Genomic DNA, 22,818 nt, shown 5'->3' on the forward strand with positions numbered 1-22,818 from the left:
ACAAGAGTTGGTCATACGTGGCAGCACTCTAATTGGCTGGTAGCCAAGGTACTGCTCAGCTCTTTTCAGTATCAGGCATCTGCTAAGTTTTATCTCCCATAAGGCAACAGACAGCCTTCAGGAGATGCAGAAGCCATGGTAACTTAGGACTGGCTATGGTTAAGGAGCTGCACGGTTTCTAGTCCTTTATACTACGGCCACCAACCAAAATGGTGGCAGTAGTATTAACACTTGCTAAGAGTGTATGTCAGGAATTAACCTGTGTAGTGAGCCAGTAATGGTGATTCTCGGTGACAAACCTTCTGTCTTTGAAACATCCCCACATGCTGTTGGCTGTTCCTGGTCAGGAAGAAGTATAAGATGATTTCTTGTTTCACTGGCAATGTTTCAGTGGCTCTGGTGTGTCTTGTGTTTCTAGTTTAGCTCTTAGGTCCTGCCTGCTGGTGCAATAGTGTGGTGGCTTGCAGAGCTGAAGCCCTGGGACTTTTTGAGTAGCAGGAATTGTGACATCATTCATCCACTACCACCTCAGGCTTCATTGCTCCTTCTAAACTTAGCTGAATCCGCAGAGTGGCTCTAAGAGAAATGGATTTACTCAAGAACAATACATGGTTTCAGTGATCCTTGTTGCAAACCAAAGTATTTGGTTTTCTTCTAGAATGGACAATGAAGAGTTATTAGGTTTGCAAACCACCACCTCCTAGTTTGATATTGATTGATCCATCTGCCAGCATTTCGGGGCTGTCGTTGTTGGTAGGCTGGCTATGGGTAATTGTAATAACGTGCATGTGAACTTCCAACTCTGCCACTACACCGCTGTTCCCACATTGTTGTTTTCTTCTTATTCAGTCCCATTTCCCAGTTTCTGACTCTATCTGGTGGTAGGAGGTGGCTGGCAGCGGTAAAATCAATGAGGCCAGCACCCATTATGGCGATCCCCCTTTGCGCCCTTTATACCTCTGGGCTCCACTTTTCGCTGCCACCAGGTATTATACTAATACCAAATCAAATCCACACACAGGAGCTGTCACCCCAAAGGGTCATATAATGTCAGGAAGCAAGGGGTTTAAATAAATATTCTTTTATTATTGAACAAAATCATAAGGAGAATCAAATATAACTGTTTCATATGTTCATGTATATTGAAATCAGGTGTTAACGTATATCAGATCATGTCAATATTTCTCTTGTTATACTTAGGCATTCATTCCTGCTTGTTCACTATATTTTAACTCTTTCAATTCCCTCCCTTAACCCTTTTTGCTATTCCTGAATCCTAGCACTCTCTTAATAACTTCTGGTCCCTAACTCTGCCTGAACCTCTCTCTTTCTCTGATTCCAACTCCTAACTGTCTCACCCAGCTGTTCCAACTGTCATTCTGACTCCGCCCCTCCTGCTCCATCCCCTGATTGACAGGCAGGAATGACGTCATACTTAGGGTTCCGTTACACCCATCACCCATCCCAGGAAGCCTTGGTGAGAAATAGTGGTGAGAGGTGGCAGCAATGCCATGGGTTTGGTGATAGAGGCCCAGGCAAGAACGAGCTCTAGAAAGGGATGCTGACAAGAGGCTCAAGTGTGAAGGGTAATTACTCTAGGCTGTATCCTTCTGTCCTATAATAGTTATGCAGGTGATTGTTTTTCAAAAACTCTAGCCCAGTTGTTTGCTGTCATCAGAGAATGGTCCTGTCATCCAGGCCTCACTGAATCAAGAATCATTTTTCATGTCTCTTAAATTATACATTCAGAACTATCACTGTTCTATCATCTTTTCCTGGACCAGGCTACATCAAGTGGAAAATCTGCAATACTGAGAAGTAAAATGTTACACATAACTAGATTAATTTTATTCATCTTCTTCATCAGACATAACTTGATGGCACATGACTTCTCTAGACTTTTGGGTTTTTTAAATTACCAAGGGATCATATAGTGACAAGATGAATGGAAGGAGACTATGACAGGACATAGGCACCAAGGTTCTGCTAACAGCAAGTAAAACAACCCCAGTTGCAAAGCAGAAAACAGTAATTTCACAGCTTAAAGGAGCGAGCTTCTCAATATTCATTCTCCATTCCTTTTTAAATATCTTTTTACAACTGGACACAGGATCTCCTTGCCAGGATAAATCCCGGTTTGGCCAGGTAGGACTTAAAAAGTTCACCTCCTGACAGTCAGCTCATTGAGTCCTGGCTGACAGGGTCAAAAGTTCAAATTGCCCCAGACCTGGAACTGATTTCCCCTTTGTAGACTGGTGTCTGGATCCTCATATCAGAAATCCAACATTCAGGGCCTGGACAAACACAACTGCTCTGTTCTTGTTATAATACAGACATACTGTACTTTGAACATGCCTTACAAAATTGTATAGTATTTCCTTGGAAATACATAGCAAAATACAGTGGGGTCTTGACTTGAGAACTTAATCCGTATTGGAAGGCGGTTCTCAAGTCAAAAAGTCTGTAAGTCAAGTCTCCATTGACCATGCATTGAAAACCGATTAATCCCATAACAGGCCGTTTTTGTTCCATTTTGGTTTTTTTCTGGTCTGTAAGTCAAATCTCAGTCTGCAAGTCAAACCTAAATTTTGCGGCCAGAGAAGTCTGTAACTCAAAAAGTCTGTAAGTCAAGCCGTCTGTAAGTCAAGGGTCCACTGTATTCCCCTTTCTGGAGCACTGTAACTCCATAACTTTCTTTAAAGTATGTATGGTTTGGTTTTTTAAAAACTTTTCAAAGAAACCCTGATTTTTACGGTTTCTGTCATGTTTTACTGCCCTCCAAATTATCTCCCTTCCCCTCCCATGAAGGTTCAATAATGTATCTACTTTGCAAACTCTTGCTGCAAAGGCTGTTCCAAACATGTTCTATTTATAACAAAGTGGTTGTTTTTCCCTTTTGAAAGGCCTTTTTAAAAAAAAGAATAAATATTTCAGCCCCTGCAGTCTAGATTCTTTGCAAATTAAAATAAAGTGAGCATGGCCAAACAGTCTCTTTCAGGATAAGCAAGACTGGACTTTTCAATTTATTTGAGCTATTTTAAATCTGGGGACATTTAGGGTTGCCTACTTCTGCTCACTAAAAGGACGTGGTGGTGCTTTGGGTTAAACCACAAAAGCCTCTGTGCTGCAAGGTCAGAAGACTAGCAGTCGTAAGATCGAATCCATACGATGTCCCTTGTCCCGGATCCTGCCAACCTAGCAGTTTGAAAGCATGTAAAAATGCGAGAAGATAAATAGGTACCACCACAGTGGGAAGGTAACAGCATTCCGTATCTAAGTTGCACTGGCCACGTGACCACAGAAACTGTCTATGGACAAATGCTGGCTCTATGTCTTGGAAACGGGGATGAGCACCGCCCCCTAGAGTTGGACATGACTGGACTAAATGTCAAGGGGAACCTTTACCTTTACCTTTTACTTCTGCTCAGGTGGGGAGGGTAAAACAGGTTTACTTTTTAAAACTCAAAACTTGACAGCTCTTTGCCCAAAGGTCATCAGGGGAAGACTTTTTGCTATACCTGTGCCAAATTATATATAAATGGAACTTACACTCTGCTTTTAAAGTAAACTGCATTTTAAATACATTTGTGTGTAAAATAAAGCAAAACAAAATGAAACTCTGGATTTATTGTGTGCAGCAGAGCAAATCAACATTCTGCATGGCAGTTGTAAAAATGTGGGCAGTCCAAACCAATATATATACCTCTTTCGCATATATATATTGCTTTGGACGGCCCACTTTTTTACAACTGCCACACAGAATGTTGATTTGCTCTGCTGCACACAACAAATCCAGAGTTTCATTTTGTTTTGCTTTATTTTACACACAAATGTATTTAAAATACAGTTTACTTATCTTTAAAAGCAGAGTGTAAGTTCCATTTCCCAGCTCATGCACATACTGTCAAATTCAATGGACAAAGAATTCTTCTAGTGTAAGAGTTCAGATGTACAACATATCCAGTTATCTGGTGTGTGTTTTTAAAAAGCACTTGTATTAAGGGCTTTCCAGGCTGCTCAACTGTCAAAATGCCAGGAAACTGTAGGTCTTTAGGGCCACACCCTTAACATACAATGAAGCATAGTATCTTATGCCATGCTTAGTTCCATTTCACTACAGATGACTGACAATAGCAATGTGGTGCGTCTAAAGCCCATCTCTGATTGTTCACTGGATGAAGTCCATGGAGTCTGTGCAAAACTATCATATAACTGAAAGTATTGTTCCATGTTACAGATAGTGGCGTGTGGAATAGTGACTATACAGTGGTGCCCCGCATAACGAGCTATTCGTTTAACGACAAATCCGCATAGCGATTGAGTTTTTGCGATTGCAAAAGCGGTCACATAATGATGTTTTAAATGGGAAAAAATTGCTTTGCGATGATCGGCAAGCGTTTCGCTTACCGATTATCGCATAATGATGTTTTTCCAACAGCTGATTGGTGGTTCCAAAATGGCCGCCGGGTAAAGAAAATGGCCGCCCGCAGTGTTTTCGCGCCCTTTCTTTGCTTACCGGGCAGCAAAAATGGCAGCCGCATGGAGGATTTTCGCAGAACTGTGAGTTTTTTGCCCATAGGAACGCATTAAACATGTTTTAATGCGTTCCTATGGGCTTTTTTGTTCTGCATAGGGACAAATCCGTATAGCGACAATTTCTTCGGAACGGATTATCGTCACTATGCGGGGCACCACTGTACTCTCTTGTTTAAAGCAAGAGACCCTATAATGCTGTGGCCTCAATTTTGAATAACTTACTTTAAACAAGGCAGTTAACTATATCTGGGCATGATTTTTATAACTTCTTTTTCTTATGCACAAGCCCCGATCTCAAGGCTCCGTAATGCTCAGCCTGATGAAGACTACTGCTGGACTTGAAACCAGGACCTTTAAAAAAAGATTTTAATGGTCTAACAAATGTATTGGCCACCTTTCTTCTTGGACTGCGAACAAGGACAAGAAGGCTTTTCTTTTTTCCTTTCATGAAAAGATACAGAACACCGAAAATTGCTTTTGATCCTTAAGCAGTGTTCCCATTCCCACTCTCTTTTAAAGAGAGTATTTTTTTAAAAAAAGCAGCTCCCCCCCCCCGAACACATTTTTCACACAGTTTTCTAATTGTTTGGTACATTTCCCCCATCAACTAGACCATGTCTATGCACACTTTTGAAATCTACATATTTTTAGCTGAACACATATTTTAATATATAAACACAACTGCTGTTTCTGGGTAATTTCTTTTCTCTAGAATGCATCACAAACTTGAAAGGTGCAGATACCTAATGCAAGATGCATTGTGTCCCGCTGCCTATCTTGGGAGGTGCAAAAAGATTCCACAGTGTCTTGTGGAGTTTGCAGGAAATGCAAACTCCACAAATTTCCTCTCCATTTTTATTCTCTAGGGATGGCCCAGTGGTTTACGGATGATACCTTTTCTGTCCATACAACATTTTTCAAATGAGAAGTCATCCAAATTTAGAAGGGCTTCCTTTTTTTCAGAATACAGAATGTTCCATTAATAAAAACCCTGTCTCCATGATCATTCTGAAAATGGGAAAGAAGAACTGGGTAGTGAAAAAAAAATAAAGCTATTCCTCCCAGGAAGACTGTAATAGGGTGCTGACCACATAAACTCTCTTGGTATTTAGACTCTTTTTCTATTCGAGATAGACTTGTAGAAACTTTCTCCATTTGAATTGAATGCAAGCAGTTGTTCAGCCAGCTGATCATTCACCATCTGCACATTTGGACTTGTTTTCCTGTTCCTGCCAAGCATTCCCACTCTTTCCTGTGAGTAAAGAAAAGCCATACCCTGTGTAATGGGATGATATGAAGGCTGAACCACCTATAGCCATTTACAAGGAGTAAATCTCTATTGAACTCTCCCAACAAACATATACAGAATTAAGCTGTACAGAAACTGAGATAACAATGGTTCAGATTACAGATGGGGACGGATATAAAAACAGATCGGTTTTTCTGACGAATATAGCCAATTCAAGAGACCCCCACAAATATAAAGGGATGAATATTTACCTGTTTTTATTCGTACTTTGTATTAAAAACAAAAAAAAACACCATTCTGCCTACCAGCTGCACAAAGGCAGCCACCACCCCACACAGCCACCCAATACCACAACCTACACCCACCCCCTTCCTTTCCCTTAATCGAAGCTGCTGAGGTCACTTGGCCTAGTCCGAGCTACAGCATGTAAAAAGGGAGACTGGATGCCCTTTGTGAAGGTGGCGGTTGCAGCCTCATTTAGGGTAGGGAAGCTGCAGGTGCCATCTTTGCAAAGGGCAGCCAGTTTCCCTTTTTACATGCTGTAACTGTTGAGGAAAGGCATAGGAAGCTCTATTGTGGCTCTGGATTCTCTAAGTACTGGGGGGTCCTCTTTGTGAGTATATAACTCGGGGATCCGTGATCCAATGTTCACCAGACTTTCAGTGTCTGAGGAAGCCTTCCTGCAAATATGGTGCCTCTAGGTAGTTGGGGTCCAGTTTTATAGCCATTTAAAGCAAAGATAGATCAATGGATCAATTTGTCAAAGAATATTCATATATTCGGATCCATTGATCTGTTAAACTTGATGGATCATGAATCAAAACAGATCACCATTTTTTAATTTGTCCCCATGTGACATGTCCCTGAAGGCTTTTACCAAACAGGAGAGATATATACAGCAGAAGTTATTTAAGTACTGTATTCTAGTTCACATTATGCAGGAGGCAATCTGGTGCCTTCCTGTTATTTTGGACTACATGCCCTATTATCCCTTGTGGCTGTGGCTGGTGGACATTATAGTGTAAGGGTGGTATCAATGGTGCACATCTGCCAGATTATTTACCATTGTGTTGATATTATTTCACATTCCTTTAATATGCCCCACCCTCAAAAGCAACACAGACTTTACACTTGCGTACTGCTGTCAAGTTTGAGAGCGTAAGCAATCATAATAGTCAACAAATGCATATACACACCATGGCCAAAATCCTGTTGTTTACCATAGTAAATTGCTATAGAGTAGGCCCACTGATTCATAGGGATTTGGTGCATCAACTCCTCTATAAATTCTGTTGATTCAAATGGGAGTACTCTAGTTGTGACTTACTTTAGCATACCAAGTCACAGAGCCTGTCCATACTGGTACATAGTTATGATATATGCTTCCCTGACAGCACTCTTTGGCACTGAAAAAAAGACCTTTGTTGCTTGTGTTTCTACTTAAAATGATCCATCCTTTCCCTTTAAGAGCTGGCCTGTATCTTTCTGACACAGAGCTAGGGCATGCCATCTTTTGGGGATGATTCACTGTGATACAAAATCCCTCATTGTTCTATCTTCACTGACAGGTACCAAGAATTAAAATAGATAGCATTGAAAATAAGGACCTTTAAAGCATCTGTTGGATCATACCAAATTTCACAGGTGTGGACAGGCCCTAAATCAGTCGAACTTACAGAGGAGTTCACTCACCAAATCCCCTTTGATTCAATGAACCTACTCTCGTGTGAATTACTACACTAAGCAACAGGATTTTGGCTACTTGTCAAGACAGTTGAATTAACCTGAGATTCAATTGTTCCTGGAAATGAAAAAGGCATCTTAGTGAAAGCATTGTCACACATATCCTGCCCTCCCTGATCTCTAATACATCCTTCCAGTTATTGTTTTGTTCCTTTTAAAGCCACATTTTTCACTCTGAGGAGCAGAATATTGTCATCCGGGCTGAGGCTGCTTGGCATGCTCCCAGACATAACAAGCCCTTGGCATCCCTGTAGTCCGGTAGCCAATCCAGCCTCAGCAGAAATGTGCCAACAAATGCTACGAAGCAGCAGATAGTGGGCGGCTGGTGGTGTGAATGCATTTCGGAACTGCTAACAGCAGCCCCGTTGTGAACCAAACAGCTGTGAGCAAGACACAGGTGTGCTACCCCAACAAGGCCTTTTTGTGCCTCCCCACAGTGGTGTTGGCCAGGTACGCAGAGTCACAGCTGACCACATAACAAACAAGAGACAGAGAAAGCCTGCCTGAGCAGCATCCCCTCGGAGTAAACACAAGCCACCGCACAAGCACACAATCATCTCTTTCATGATACTGTATGCTCAAGTCTCCAGAAGTGTATTCCAAGGTTCTAAGCATTGTGATGTTCATTATATTTCTTGTCTTGACTTGGTAGCAAGACCATTTCTCTTCACGGATAGGGTACTATGTGTTGATGTGTCACATCAGTTGAAGAATTTGTATTTTTTTTAAAAAAACTTCTTAATTGACCCTTACATTTTCTATCTATATCCTGCCAGACAATAGGTTCTTCAGATATTGGCATGTATAATACACCTTTTGCATCACGTCAGGACCATGTTCTTGAACAATATAACCCAAGTGGATTCTCCAGGATGATCTTGCCCTGAACAAAACTCCTACTTCTTCATAGCACAGTCGCAACACAATCACCAAAAACCCAAAATCTTGTTTACAAATGTTTCTGGAATATGAAAGGGAAGACAGTAAGAGCTTAGTTAGGCCAGAATTGGAGGCCTGTTAAGTCGATATACACAGTAGCAAATCAGAAGCATTTCAGATGTCCACCAACAGGCTGAGTGCAATATCAGCCTCCTGTTTATGTTTCCTAGGCTTTGATATGCAAAGGTATACTTCTGCTGATACTGGAGATGGCACATGTCCGTTATAACTCAGGCTTCTGAGGAAGGGTTCTAAAGTGATTTGATCTAGTTTCTCTTGTTTTACCAGATAGATAGATAGATAGATAGATAGATAGATAGATAGATAGATAGATAGATAGATAGATAGATAGATAGATAGATAGATAGATAGATAGATAGACAGACAGACAGACAGACAGGCAGGCAGGCAGGCAGGCAGGCAGGCAGGCAGGCAGGCAGGCAGGCAGGCAGGCAGACAGACAGACATATTTTTTTTAAAAAACCCAATTCATTTGAATACATTTAGCACTATAATATTGTGATTTTAGTTGTATGTTCTTTATCATGTTGTTCAACTGCCTGGGGTCCCATATTGACAGAAAGGCAGAATAGAAAAAAACAAATCAATGTTGACAGCTTCTTAGACACCCTCTCTGCCATATCCACACACACAGCTCTGAGGATGGAAACCCAGAAGCCTACCATCATGTCTCTCACAGTAAAAATATAATAACAGATGAAATAATTGTTTTCTGGTCTTTTATGACACCCTAAATCTTCTACTTGGGGTCCATGTTTATTCTGCCTAATAACAGGACCAACCCCAGCAGCGAGTGACTAGGAGACCAAGCTGTATGTGTTGTTCTCTATGTTCTATATAAGCTACAGTACCTTACTGCCTCTACATACAATGGAAGATGCTGCTCCACGGCCGTGGAGTTGGCAGTGTTCAGCTATGATTCAGTTGCCACAAACATCACCTCATGCAGCCTGATGTCTTGACTCAGCTGTACGGAAGTAATTTGCAAATTGTGTTCCAAGTATTCTCAAGTTATTAACAAACTTATATAGACACCAGTAGCTATGGATCTTTTTTAAGGAAGCAAAACTCTCTTCTCCTTTTGTAGGACGTTTGCCATTAAAAAAAATCTAAACGATATAGCGCATCAGCGCTGTCCTGATTGCTTACCTCCAAGGTGTTTGATTTCCTAATAATGTGAAGAAGCTAATAAGTGGTCTTCTTAAGACACTTGATATTGAGAAATTGAAAGTGAAAGTGAAATTTAAAGTTGCAAGCTCTGCTTTGATTCAATCCCAGCAATTGCATGTGCTGGAAATGAACCAACACAGAGCAATCCTACCCACACCAAAGAAACACACACGCACACACACACAAAACAGTAGTCCCTGACCAAGGTCCAGAAAGATGAGGTAGGACTGCTCTGAGTACAGTCTAGTTTGCTCTAGCAATTATGTCATCTGATTGCCAGCAAAAGGGTAGAACCAGGCAGTCCCTGCAGCAGACTAAAGAAGCAGGACAGATCTCCGTCTGTTCACACCCTCAGTTACAAAAATACCTTTGATGTTTTTGTTATGTGCCATCAAGTCACTGCGGACTTCTGAATGAATGATCTCCAAAATGTCCTGTCCGCAAGAGTCCTACTCAGGTCTTGTAAACCTGTAGGAAGTCAGTCCATTTCATATTCGGTTGTAGTTGTCGAAGAGGTAGCTGTGTTAGTCTGTGCGAGCATTATAGGGGAAAACAAAAGAAAAAAGAGTGTTGCCCTCTGAAGATGCCCATGGCCACAGAGACTGGCGAAACGTCAGGAAGAACAACCTTCAGAACACAGCCAAAGAACCCAGAAAACCCACAACAACCATAGGGGGAAAAAAGTGGCAACAACTTAAAGACTAACATTTATATTTTTGAATATGATAGGGAAAGGAACGGGGCAGCTGTGTGGGGTGGCAGTTGCCTTTGTGCCACTGATCAGCTGATCGACGCCCAGTAGGTAGAATGGTGTGTTTGTTTGTTTTTTTGTTTTTTTAAAAAATACAGATGAATAAAACCGGGTAAATATTCATCCCTTCGTATTTGTGGGGGTCTCTGGAGCCCACAAATACGGATTGATGAATATTTAACGAATTGGCTATATTCGTTGGAAAAAAAATGATCCGTTTTTATATTTGTCCCCATCTCTAATCGCAAACAAGAATTAACTGTATTTATTCTACTGTGAATAGAATAAATTCTATTGTACAGTTGGTATTTTATTGTACCACCCTGTGCTGTACTTGAGGTATGTGGCACCTGCATACATTTTGTTAAAAAAATGAGAATACTAATGTGTTTGGGTGGTGTTTTTTTTTTAATTTTTTATGCTAAATTGGACACAATGTTTAAAGCTCAGGTGTCTGAATTGTAATATGGACATGGACATGCTGAAAGTAAGCAGAAATCTCCTCATCAGGATTCTTATTTTTTCGATCCACATCCAGTATCTTGTTTGCACACAAGGTAGATTTGATCCAATAGATGAGTATCTATCTCTCAGACAAAACTTAAGAATCAACTCTTAGCAGACAGAGTAGGTTGAACAGAAATGGCCCTATCTGTCATCACATAATGGTTAATCAATTAATTAATTTAACATGCTTCTTGGGTAAATCCCATGCAGCTCAAGGCAGCAGATAAAAGTCCAGTGTACAAATGGCCCCCCAGGGCAGCGATGGTATTTTCAGAATGCCACGTTAAAAGCCCTTTGTGTCAGCTTTGGCATTTAGCCAAGGTTGGATCAGGTTAACTACCTCTGGCAATCCAGCTACAACCAATGTCCTATACACAAACATGCACCCCTACTGTCTCTGTTACTAAGACGAGTGCCTCCTCTATCAGGTTCCTCAGGAGAACCCTGCAATTCAGGAAAAGCACATTAAAAACACAAAACCATGATTTACTGAAAGATGATGGCTAGAAATCAAACCATTCCCATTCCTATGGATAGTGTCATTTAATGTCTGGAGAAGATTAAGGCTTTCACAAACACAGCTTGTCTTTATACACTGCATCACACTTATGCTCCCCGAGATCCTGCTAGGGGACCATTCTTCACGTGTCACCATGCAGATGTGACCCCTGTTGCAACCCAGTACCTTTCACTGTTGTTATTTAGTCATTAAGTCACGTCCAACTCTTCGTGACCCCATAGGGCCTCCTGTCTTCCACTGCCTCGCAGCGTTGGGTCAAATTCATGTTGGTTGCTTCGATGACACTGTCCAACCATCTCGTCCTCAGTCATCCCCTTCTACTCTTGCCTGCGATGACAAACCTTGACAGCATCTTAAAAAGCAGAGACATCACCTTGCCAACAAAAGTCCGAATAGTCAGAGCTATGGTTTTTCCTATAGTGATGTATGGAAGTGAGAGCTGGACCATAAAGAAAGCTGACCGCCAAAGAACCGATGCCTTTGAATTGTCATGCTGGAGGAGGCTCTTGAGAGTCCCCTGGACTGCAAGGAGAACAAACCTATCAATTCTAAAGAAAATTAACCCTGAATGCTCACTGAAAGGACAGATCCTGAAGCTGAGGCTCCAGTACTTTGGCCATCTCATGAGAAGAGAAGACTCCTTGGAAAAGACCATGATGCTGGGAAAGTGTGAAGGCAAGAGGAGAAGGGGACGACAGAGGATGAGATGGTTGGACAGTGTCATCGAAGCAACCAACATGAATTTGACACATCTCCGGGAAGCAGTGGAAGATAGGAGGGCCTGGCGTGCTCTGGTCCATGGGGTCACGAAGAGTCGAACACGACAAAATGACAAAATGACGATGACAATGGAACCAGTGGCCATGATCTTAGGGGGTTTTTTTTATGTTGAGCTTCAGACCATTTTTTTTGCACTATCCTCTTTCACCCTCATTAAGAGGTTCTTTAATTCCTCCTCATTTTCTGCCATCAGAGTGATATCATCTGCATATCTGAGGTGGTTGATATTTCTTCCAGCAATCTTAATTCTGGCTTGGGATTCCTCCAGTCCAGCCTTTCGCCTGATGTATTCTGCATATAAGTTTAATAAGTGGGGAGACAATATACAGCCTTGTCATACGCCTTTCCCAATTTGGAACCAATCAGTTGTTCATATCCAGTTCTAACTTCGCTTCCTGTCCCACATATAGGTTTCTCAGTAGATAGATAAGGTGGTCAGACACTCCCATTTCTATAAGGACTTGCCATAGTTTGCTGTGGTCCACACTGTCGGGATCTGCAAGATGAGGGGAAGTTGGGGTCTTGCAGATGAAGCCTGATTCGGGATCTGCAGATGAAATCTCCCTCCCCTCTTGACCAGCAAGGAGAAAGGAGACGAGCGCTCAGGGATATGTTTCAGGGCGGGATCCGGATGAACAAGGACAGCTTACCCTCAGGCATCTGTCCAGAGGAATCTCCTCCTCCTTTGCCGCGCCCCCTTTTTTATTGTACTCTACTACCTTTGCACTAGTTAATCAATACAGAGGTAACTAATTTCCTTGAATACACAGCAGAATAACCAGAGTGCTGGTAAACAGAGACAGCTAATTTCCTTGAATACAAAGGCATCAGTAAACAGAGTGGTTGGTAAACAGACAGGCTGGTAAACAGACAGTTAATAGTAAACAGACACAGCTAACTTCAAATATACAGACAATGTAAACATTCCTGAGGAAGACACTTTAACTACATTACCCAGAGACAATAGACAGCAGGTTAATGATCATCCTTACTGGAAACTAGTGACTTGCAGTTTTAGCATGAGGCCTGCCATTGTCATAGATATACATTTGCTACTGCCACAGACATATACATTGTAACAGCATAACAGCATACATTTTCCCCACACCACACAATCAAACCTTTTGTGTAGTCAATGAAGCAGAATTAGATGTTTTTCTGGAACTCTCTGGCTTTCTCCATAATCCACCGCATGTTAGCAATTTGCTCTCGAGTTCCTCTACCCCTTCGAAATCCAGGTGTACTTCTGGGAGTTCTTGGTCCACATACCGAGAATTCCCAGAAATGAGTGCAATTGTACGGTAGTTGGAGAATTCTTTGGCACTGCCCTTCTTTGGGATTGGGATGTAGACTGATCTTTTCCAATCCTCTGGCCATTGCTGTGTTTTCCAAACTTGTTGGCATATTGAGTGTAGCACCTTAATAGCGTCATCTTTGAATATTATAATAGTTCAACTGGAATGTCATCACCTCCACTGGCCTTGTTGTTAGACAAGCTTTCTAAGATTGTATCCCAGTACAGCTTTTCCCACTCTTTTGTTGACTATGAGGGCTACTCCATTTCTTCTAAGGGATTCGTGCCCACAATAGTAGATACGATAATTGTCTGATTTGAATTCACCCATTCCTGTCCATTTTAGTTCACTGATGCCCAGGATGTCAATGTTTATTTTTGCCATCTCCTGTTTGACCACATCCAGCTTCCCAAGGTTCATAGATCTTACATTCCAGGTTCCTATGCAGTATTTTCCTTTGTAGCATCGGACTTTCCTTTCACTTCCAGTCGTGTCCGCAGCTGAACATCCTTTCGGCTTTGGCCCAACCACTTCATTAGCTCTGGAGCTACTTGTACTTGTCCTCCGCTCTTCCTCAGTAGCATGTTGGACGCCTTCCGACCTGAGGGGCCCATCTTCCAGCATCAAATCTTTTAGCAGTTTGTTTCTGTCCATGGAGTTTTCTTGGCAAAGATATTGGAGTGGCTTGCCAGTTACTACTCCAGGTGGATCACATTTAGTCAGAACTCTGCACTATGACCTGACTGTCTTGGGTGTCCCTGCACGCCGTAGCCCATGGATTCTTCTGAATTACTCAACCCCTTTCGCCACCACAAGGCAGCAATCCATGAAGGGGTGCCTTTCATTACTTGCCTTCAAAACAGCAATCCTGTTTTTTCTTCTTCGCCCTCCCTAACACCTCTAGTACTTACCTAATTACCAAGCATCACAGCAGTGCATTGAGTGATACACAATGATACCATATTTCTAAAACTTACAATATTATTTTAATACTAAACTGCAGTGTAACTGGAAACAAGTTGGAACCGAAAGCCTCACATTGCCGACACAACCACGGCAACATCTAACGTAGCTGTCAGATATAACTCACTTTTCCAACTACAGTATAATTGCAGTGTGCTGGAATACATGGCAAAGATACAGTATTTTTTTTTAAAAAAAAAACCAATGACAGAGGTTTAGTGCTAAACAGCCATGTTGCAGAACATCGTCATCTTGAAGTGAAGCCGTAATTGCTGCCAAAAACCAAAGCACAGGAAAAAAAGTTATTGTAGATGCCCAATATTTTGGTGGGGTTCTTCACCCAGGCTTGGGCACAGTCTTAGTTATTTGTTACTTATATTCTGTGCTACCACAGTAGGCCTCACTTCGTATGTCATGAAGGACACGCCATGGGCATTATAGGGCATAGCACTGCATAGATATACATAAGAAAAGGAGAATATGAAAAATGCTGGGATTTTAAAAGAACCCTATCAGGTCCTATGAGAACAGCCTATACAGTACGTACTTTAGGAGAAACAGTTCAGCAGTGTAGCACCATGGTTTGCTGAAAGCAAGATGACCACAGGTACAATTATCTGTGAATAGGGTCATTTTACAAATTAGAGCTCTTTTAGACACAGCATGTAACTGTGTGCTGGTTCATTCCTTTTTTTCTCATCCAGATTGTTGTGGGTCAGTAATTCCCAACTTTGGGTCCCAGAAGTAAAGCTCCCAGAAGCCTTCACCACTAGCTGTGGTGGCCAGGATTTCTGGGAGTTGTATTCCAATAACATCTGGGGACCCGAGGTTGGGAACCACTGACCTTGAGCAACTCCAGGCCTTAAAAGAAAGAAGCCAGGAGGGCCATTCAGCCTTGGGCCTCACCTCAAGGAGGGGGCTTCATCTCAGCCAAGGGTAAAGGGTCCTTCATCTTGGTTTTGTCCACATCCAAATGTGACTCTGTCTTGCCATCTGCTACCTTTTGCCACTGCTAACTAAGTTTTATCTGAGCGGATCCAGCAGCTTCTTCTGCCTCTTCTGTTCTTGCGTGATGGAGAAAATGAAGTTCTAGTTCAGTTTTCTAACGGATGTGATCTGTAAAACTGATGATGTAGAGCAGTGGCTCTTAACCTTTGTTACTCAGATGCTTTTGAACTGCAACTCCCAGAAACTCCAGTCAGGACAGCTGGTGATGAAGGCTTCTGGGAGTTGCAGTCCAAAACTCCTGAGTAACCCAAGGTTAAGAACCAGTGCTGTAGAGCCACTTGATATTCCGTGAGTGCACGTAGCTTCCCTACATCCATTTCACTGTCAGAAAGCTAGTCTCAATCACCATGTTTTCTACATCTGGAAGTTTATACTTATGGAATGAGAGAGAAACAAAAAATCATTTTATTTTTCTTTCACATCATAACAAGATTCTTTGCACTTTAGTTTAGCCGTCGTATGTCCGTGGGATTTACATCTATGGATCCAGGATCAAAAGATGGCAACCACAACAGCAACAACAGCAGAAACAGAGGAAAGACATCACGGGGGAGGGAGGGGAAGAATAAACCCATTCTCCATTCCCCAAACATGATTCCTTTAAAATCCCCGCAATTATAATTTTTGAACCACCACTCTAAAGCAGACCATACAAATTAAAACCAATTTGGGGTTATAGCAATTACTGCGAGCACAGTTAAAGGAGTACACAAATAGGCCTCATGTTCGCCTTTCATCATTCAGAACAGTCGGCTCAATGGCAGCAACACAGCTAATGCTATTGCGGAGAAAGCAACGCCCAATTACCATCAGAACACACGCTAATGTTCTAATGAAGTAAATGGACTTCAGATGAGGGGGGGAAATGCATATGTACCAATTAGCTGACACTGAAGGCATGCGAAGAAATAGCACCAATTGTAGTGAAACAAAAGAGCGGTAAAAGTCACAATTTAAAGTAATTACCCACAGGGCCAAGATGTTCCAGTGCCCTTCATCACAGTGAGAGGTCAGAAACTCTGGATTCTTAAGAGGTGGGTAATTCACATTGCACATTGTCTTTCCAGGGCTGCCCACATGCTCATTCTTTTCTTTTCTTTTTTCTTTTCTTTTCTTCTTCTTTTCTTTTTCAACCGAACAACAAACCCCTACTGTAGCTTATTTACCTACTGAAGTGAAAACCCACTTTAGGAGAAATGAACACCAAGGTGCCAACTGGAGCAAAAGAACCCAACCAGCTCCCCCACCCGCAACACACAAAAAAGACTCCTCCAACTTCATTTGAACAGCTGCGGAGAGTCTGTTATTTACCAGAAATTCTTAAACAAAGGCCAAAAAGGAAGGGGAAAACGCAGTAGCTCAGCAAAGAACAAGATAGCTAGAGCTGCCCTCGTCCAGCTGTTCCACAATATGGAGGAAGCAGAAGAGGTAGAGGAATGAAAGGCTGCAGTGCGCTGTAGCAAAATGCATGCCTCTTGTTTCATGAATATAGTGTATGGGTTTTTTTCCTTTTAAAGAAAGGAGACAAAGTCATGTGTGTTAACATTAAAAGGCAGTCCTCCAAAGAATGTGGTAGCTATAAATCGGAGTATATCATGCATTGGTTATTGGTTATGTGCAGTCAAGTCGGAAATGACTTATAGTGACTCTAATAGGGCTTTCAAGGTAACTGAGATACTTAGGGAGTGGTTTAATTAGCTCCATTCTCCCAGTGTGTTTCCATGACTGAGTGGGGATTCAGTCCCTCATCTCCACACTCCTAGTCCATTACTACACCACACTGAGTACCCTATATCACATAATAAAGAAATCCAGTGTCACCTGATGTGGTAACTTACAGTATATAACAGGGTCCAATAGGCAGCCTCATGGCCAGCTTCTTCCTCCACTACTCATACCTCACCACCAATAAAAACATGTTAGTATTTTAATATAATTGTATATAAGGTACATGACAGATACCCTGTTCTTAGGCAGTGACCCTAATCATTTAGAGGGCGTTTTCCCTGGTGTGGATGGGAATCACACTCCCCCTGAAAGACCAGGTTTGTAATCTGGATGTGCTTCTGGACCCAGCCTTCTTGATGGAGAATCAGATCTAAGCGGTGGTCAGGCCTGCCTTTTTTCAGCTTAGGCAGATTGCACACCCTTCACCCCTCTTCTCTCAACAGGAAGTCCCTAATGACACTGGTTCATGCATTGGTAATTTCAAAGATTGACTACTGCAATGCTCTCTACGTGGGGCTACCCTTGAAGATGGTTCAGAAGTTGCAGCAGATGCAAAATGCAGAGGCTAGGCTTGTATCAGGGACACTGACATATGATCATGACTCCCCTATCCTGGCTTATTTCCACTGGTTGCCAGTATGCTTCCAAGCCAAGTTCAAGGTGTTAATGTTGACATACAAAGCCCTGAACAGTTTGGGACCTCACCACCTGGCCTCTCACTCTGATCTACCACCTGTCCCACCTGCACCTCCCAATCCCTGATGTTGTGGGTGGACACCCCAAGGGAGGCCTGGAAATCTACAACTAGGAACTGGGTCTTCTCAGTGGTGGCCACCTCGTTTTGGAACTCGTCACTGGTGGATACGCATCAGTCAAACAAAAACATTGCCTTTCAGTCAGGCTTTTGAGAATCTTCTCCTTATTTAATTATTTGATTGTTTAACTTTTTATTGCTTAATTGTTGTTACTGTCATTGCCATCTTGGGATCTGTGTCCGTGTGTATGTGATGTAAGTGGGCTATAGGAGTGGTATTTTCCCTTTTTTTAATGTACTGTATACATTTTGTTGTAAGCCACACAGAGTCGTGGTTTGCCAGTAGATAGGCGGGGTAGAAATTGAACAAAGAAACAGACAAAGCTCTTGGATTGCTTACTGGCTCAAGCATATTCTGGAAAGGCAAAAAACCCTTGACTAACCAGTCTCTTGAACTTTCAGGAAGCACTTTAGTATGTCAGCCCACACCCAACCAATGACACTATAACACTTTTAAGGGTCAGAGTACCATATTAAGAAGAGCCCATCTTCATACCTGCTAACCTTGTGACAGAGCAATGGTGAGGACGAGCACGTTGACCTCATCCCCTAGCTGTTGTTGGACAACATTGATTATGTCCAGGCCATCACAACCAAGGATGAAGGACGATGGGACTTACAGTCCAGTGGCATCTAAAGAGCCACAAGTTCACCCTTCCTGCTATAGCACATACATACTCACAACCCTGAGGCATGCGAGTATTTCTGCTATACAGGCTTTTTACATCCCGATAGCAAGTCTATTGAGCAAGTCAATAGAAACTTCTGTGGCTACCAAACAAACACCCCTTCTTCTCTGTAAGCTTAAATTAATCTGGAAAACACAACATAATAGCAGCAAAAAAACCCAACATTTACACTTGGCTTGATTATATATATGCCTGTTTTGGCATCCAAAATTTTATTCTAAGATTCTAAGAAATTACGGCCAATTATTTGTGCCCAAAGGTGTTGCTGGCATGTTTGTCAAACAAAGCTGACCCAAGCCATTTTGTTGCGTGAGGTGAAGCAGTAAACAAGGCCCCTGCACCCCAACCGTGTCAAAATACTTATTACCCACAGCTGGCCAAGTTATTTTTGTACGTCACAGAAAATCCTAGAAGCTTTTCTCCCTTCTGCTGATCTCAGAGAGCCTTAGGTTCACAAGAGGTGCAATGTTCTAAAAACAAACTCCCTGGAAAATCAGTACCAAACAGTCTCACGTGTTACAATACAGAATAAATTCCATTTAATTATTTAATGTGATGAATTATTCATGTATGTACCTTTTGCATGTTAGGTTTCTTATGTATCTGGTTCCAATATTTAATAAAGGATTTCCTTCTGTCTCAGAAAGTGCTGACCTTTTTCTTTCCCTTTCTGTAATCAAATGGAACCTGTCAGCTTCTCCACATGAGTTGCATCTCATGCTTTATTGAAACCATTACAAAGATGAGAAGAAGCATCACTACCTTTTAGTCGGTACTACCTTCACCCATGATTAATGAATTTTTTTAAAACTGCTTCTGTTTTACAACACTTTTAATTAATTCTAGAAACAATACCTTGGAATCTAAAAGGGAAACCATATCTAATAATATCACCACACCAATCACTGGCATATTAAAGTAAAATATTTAAATAATATTGCATCTCTGTCGAATATGCCTACATATACATTCCTCCCTGCTTGAAGAACTATCCACATTTCGAAATGTAACAGCATGAAATACCTTTAACACATCACAGTACAAAAAAAATTAAAAATCAAAAAAGCACACAACTTATCCATTAATAGATATTGGGGAGAACCTCATGTAGGTCTTAAATTTATTCTATTTATAAGATGAATTTGGTTGGTGTTTCCTGGCATTAAACCTAATACATACTCCAAATAGAGGGGTGAGGGGACAACAGAAATAAGAATTATAATGCATATTTGTGTCTGTTACCCAAATGGGTAATCATATTACTCTAATGCAGGAAAAATCGGTGAGCCAGCCCCAGGATGTCCTATGACATCTGAAAAACCAACATGTTTATTGTAGCATGAATCTAATATACAATATCTTAGAAATGCAGAGCTGGAAGGAACCCTACAGATCATCAAGTCCAGCCCCTGTCAAAGAGGCACGGTGGGGGAATCGAACTCCCAGTGTCAGAGACCTAAACCACGAAGCTAGCTATCCAGCAGTTCCAATTTTCCTGGACTTCATCAGAAACAGTAAGTGTTTTCACTATTTTAGATATACACAGTACATAGATTTGCATGGGGATGACAGGCAATCAGGTGAGATGGAAAGTAAGTTCAAGAAGTATTGATAGTGATAATTACATTAACAGCAGCTGTTGATCCTCTTGTTGGTGAAGCTACCAATTTAGGCATGCCAATTAACACCCATCCTATGATAAGAAGCTCTTATCCTCATTCAAACCTGTGATTCAACATCCTAGTAAACTGCAAACTGTATACAATGAATTTGTAAATGGTATGTAAGGTTTTAACTGTTTCCCAATATCGGAAGAATGAGAGTATATCAAATGGAAGGAAGGAAGGAAGGAAGGAAGGAAGGAAGGAAGGAAGGAAGGAAGGAAGGAAGGAAGGAAGGAAGGAAGGAAGGAAGGAAGGAAGGAAGGAAGGAAGGAAGGAAGGAAGGAAGGAAGGAGCAAACTGATCTGGTACATTTTTAAAATCTTTTCAATAGCAATTTTTATTTTTATTTTTGCCATGCACCACACAAGACTCATGCAGAGCAAATAATATATATAGCAATGTTGCACCTCACATGGGTTATGGGGCCCAGTGACTAACAATGAAGTAACGGCAACTTTTGTTAGCCTTTATGGAAACTGTTGTTTAGAATCATCAACAAATGACCATTTTCAGTGAGGATATTAATAAAAACTGAGAGTGAAGTACCTTTGGGAAAGAGGGGAGGAAGGGCCAGCTGCTGCTGGACAAATGGTCATGCCGATAGAGGGACTGAAGGGATCCAACTATCAAGGTGGGGCTTTGCCAACTTGCCTGGAATAATGTGTGACATTGGGAGGCCGAACGCTAGGACAGCCAAGGGGTGTGGGCTAGTCAGAGGGCATTTAAAGGGGCGTTCTCCCATTGTCCTCCATCGGCCATTGCTGAACTGGTATCTCGGGTGGTGGCAACAAATTCCAGCACATCTGGACCAGTAGCATGCCCGGGCAGGCAACTGCGGTGCTGGGAGGTAAAGATGCACTGGGTACGCTCCCGGACCCCCGAAAGGTACAGAGAGAAGGAAAGGATCCGGGGAAATTCAGAGGCCGTCAGTTATTCTATGTTGATAACGGAGGGAATAACTGAGGCCTGAGCCCAGCCTCACAGCTGGGCAAGAGCCAACCTAATACTCAGCAAGGAATTTGAATCCGTACTACAGCAGGACCCCCCCCCCTTTCCCTGGAAGATTGGCATGTTCATGGAAATGGAAAGGATATTAATAAAGTGTGGCCCATGTTTAACCCATATACCTGGTCTCGCGTGGTTATTCCGGGATAAGTGGGCAATGACTGTGAGCAAGAGGACTGTAGGAAGAAGTGAACTCAAACCCAAGTGTCTCCGCTTATAAATGAGGAAGCAAAAGCGCAAACATGACAAAGAAGAAACAGGCTTGGGGACCCCATTTCCTGGGTTTTGTCTCTGTTACACCTAGAAGCATCCTTGGGGGAGATGCTGCTCACTTCCAACGACTTTTTGAGATTCTCCATATCAGATCCTGGCAGCTTGCTTGGCTTTATCAGACTGTATAATCTAATCATGTTTTCAAGGAATCTCTGTTTGCCCCCTCAACATCACCCAGAGAAGGTGATGGCAGGGTTGTTGGGGTTTTGTCTGGTATTTATAGATTACATTTTCTAATTACAATGTGTAATTACTGAAGAAGGCATAATGAAATCCACTATTGTTCTACAACACACGGCAATTCCAATTAGCAGGGGACCTGATAAAAAGAATTTACAGTGGCAGTTCTGAGAGACAATATGATTTTTTTTATTATGGTTCTTCTAGCTACCATTTTATCTCACAGTAGTTCTTTTTTTCCATTCACAGTTGCCCTGTGAAAATTATGTACATCGAGAGTGCAGCCATAGAAGAGGGGGTTGCCTTGTTTTTATTTGTTTGTTTTGGCGCAATTGCCTTGCCTCATTCAATCAATTTTATAGGTGGGTTCCATCACTATCTGCCAGTTGTTACCCTCTCTCTGCTCTGCCTTTTTCTATTCTCGCAAAAAATCTGGTAAAGAAAGAAAGACAAGACAAGACTGAGGCACCGACAGAAATTTTAGGTATTACCAGCTGCGCTACAAATTCTGGAGATACCTTATAAATAGGGGGAGGATTTCTATGACATTTCATGCTTTCTCTGCAGTCTATATTTGAACCCACAAGGAAGTTCAAATATGTTGATGAGTAATCTGACCTTTCTCACCAGATTACTCATCGTCGTCGTTTAGTCGTTTAGTCGTGTCCGACTCTTCGTGAACCCATGGACCAGAGCACTCCAGGCCCTCCTATCTTCTACTGCCTCCCGGAGTTGTGTCAAATTCATGTTGGTTGCTTCGCAGAAACACTATCCAGACATCTCATCCTCTGTCGTCCCCTTCTCCTCTTGCCATCACACTTTCCCAACATCAGGGTCTTTTCCAGGGAGTCTTCTCATGAGATGGCCAAAGTATTGGACCCTCAGCTTCAGGATCTGTCCTTCCAGGGAGCACTCAGGGTTGATTTCCTTTAGAATTGATAGGTTTGTTCTCCTTGCAGTCCAGGGGATTCTCAAGAATCTCC

General features: G+C 42.0%; 1 long non-coding RNA gene across 2 annotated transcripts in view; it reads right to left on the minus strand.

Annotated features, from left to right (window-relative positions):
- Positions 1-20,556, minus strand: part of LOC140707518 (uncharacterized) — a 42,971-nt gene extending 22,415 nt beyond the window's left edge. For both annotated transcript variants that reach the window (XR_012087629.2, XR_013542510.1), the window contains exon 1: positions 16,453-20,556. This is a non-coding gene — a long non-coding RNA (uncharacterized LOC140707518). The remainder of the gene's footprint in view (positions 1-16,452) is intronic.
- Positions 20,557-22,818: the final 2,262 nt, after the last annotated feature.

Source organism: Pogona vitticeps, chromosome 1, assembly GCF_051106095.1.
Source record: "Pogona vitticeps strain Pit_001003342236 chromosome 1, PviZW2.1, whole genome shotgun sequence".
NCBI lineage: Eukaryota > Metazoa > Chordata > Lepidosauria > Squamata > Agamidae > Pogona > Pogona vitticeps.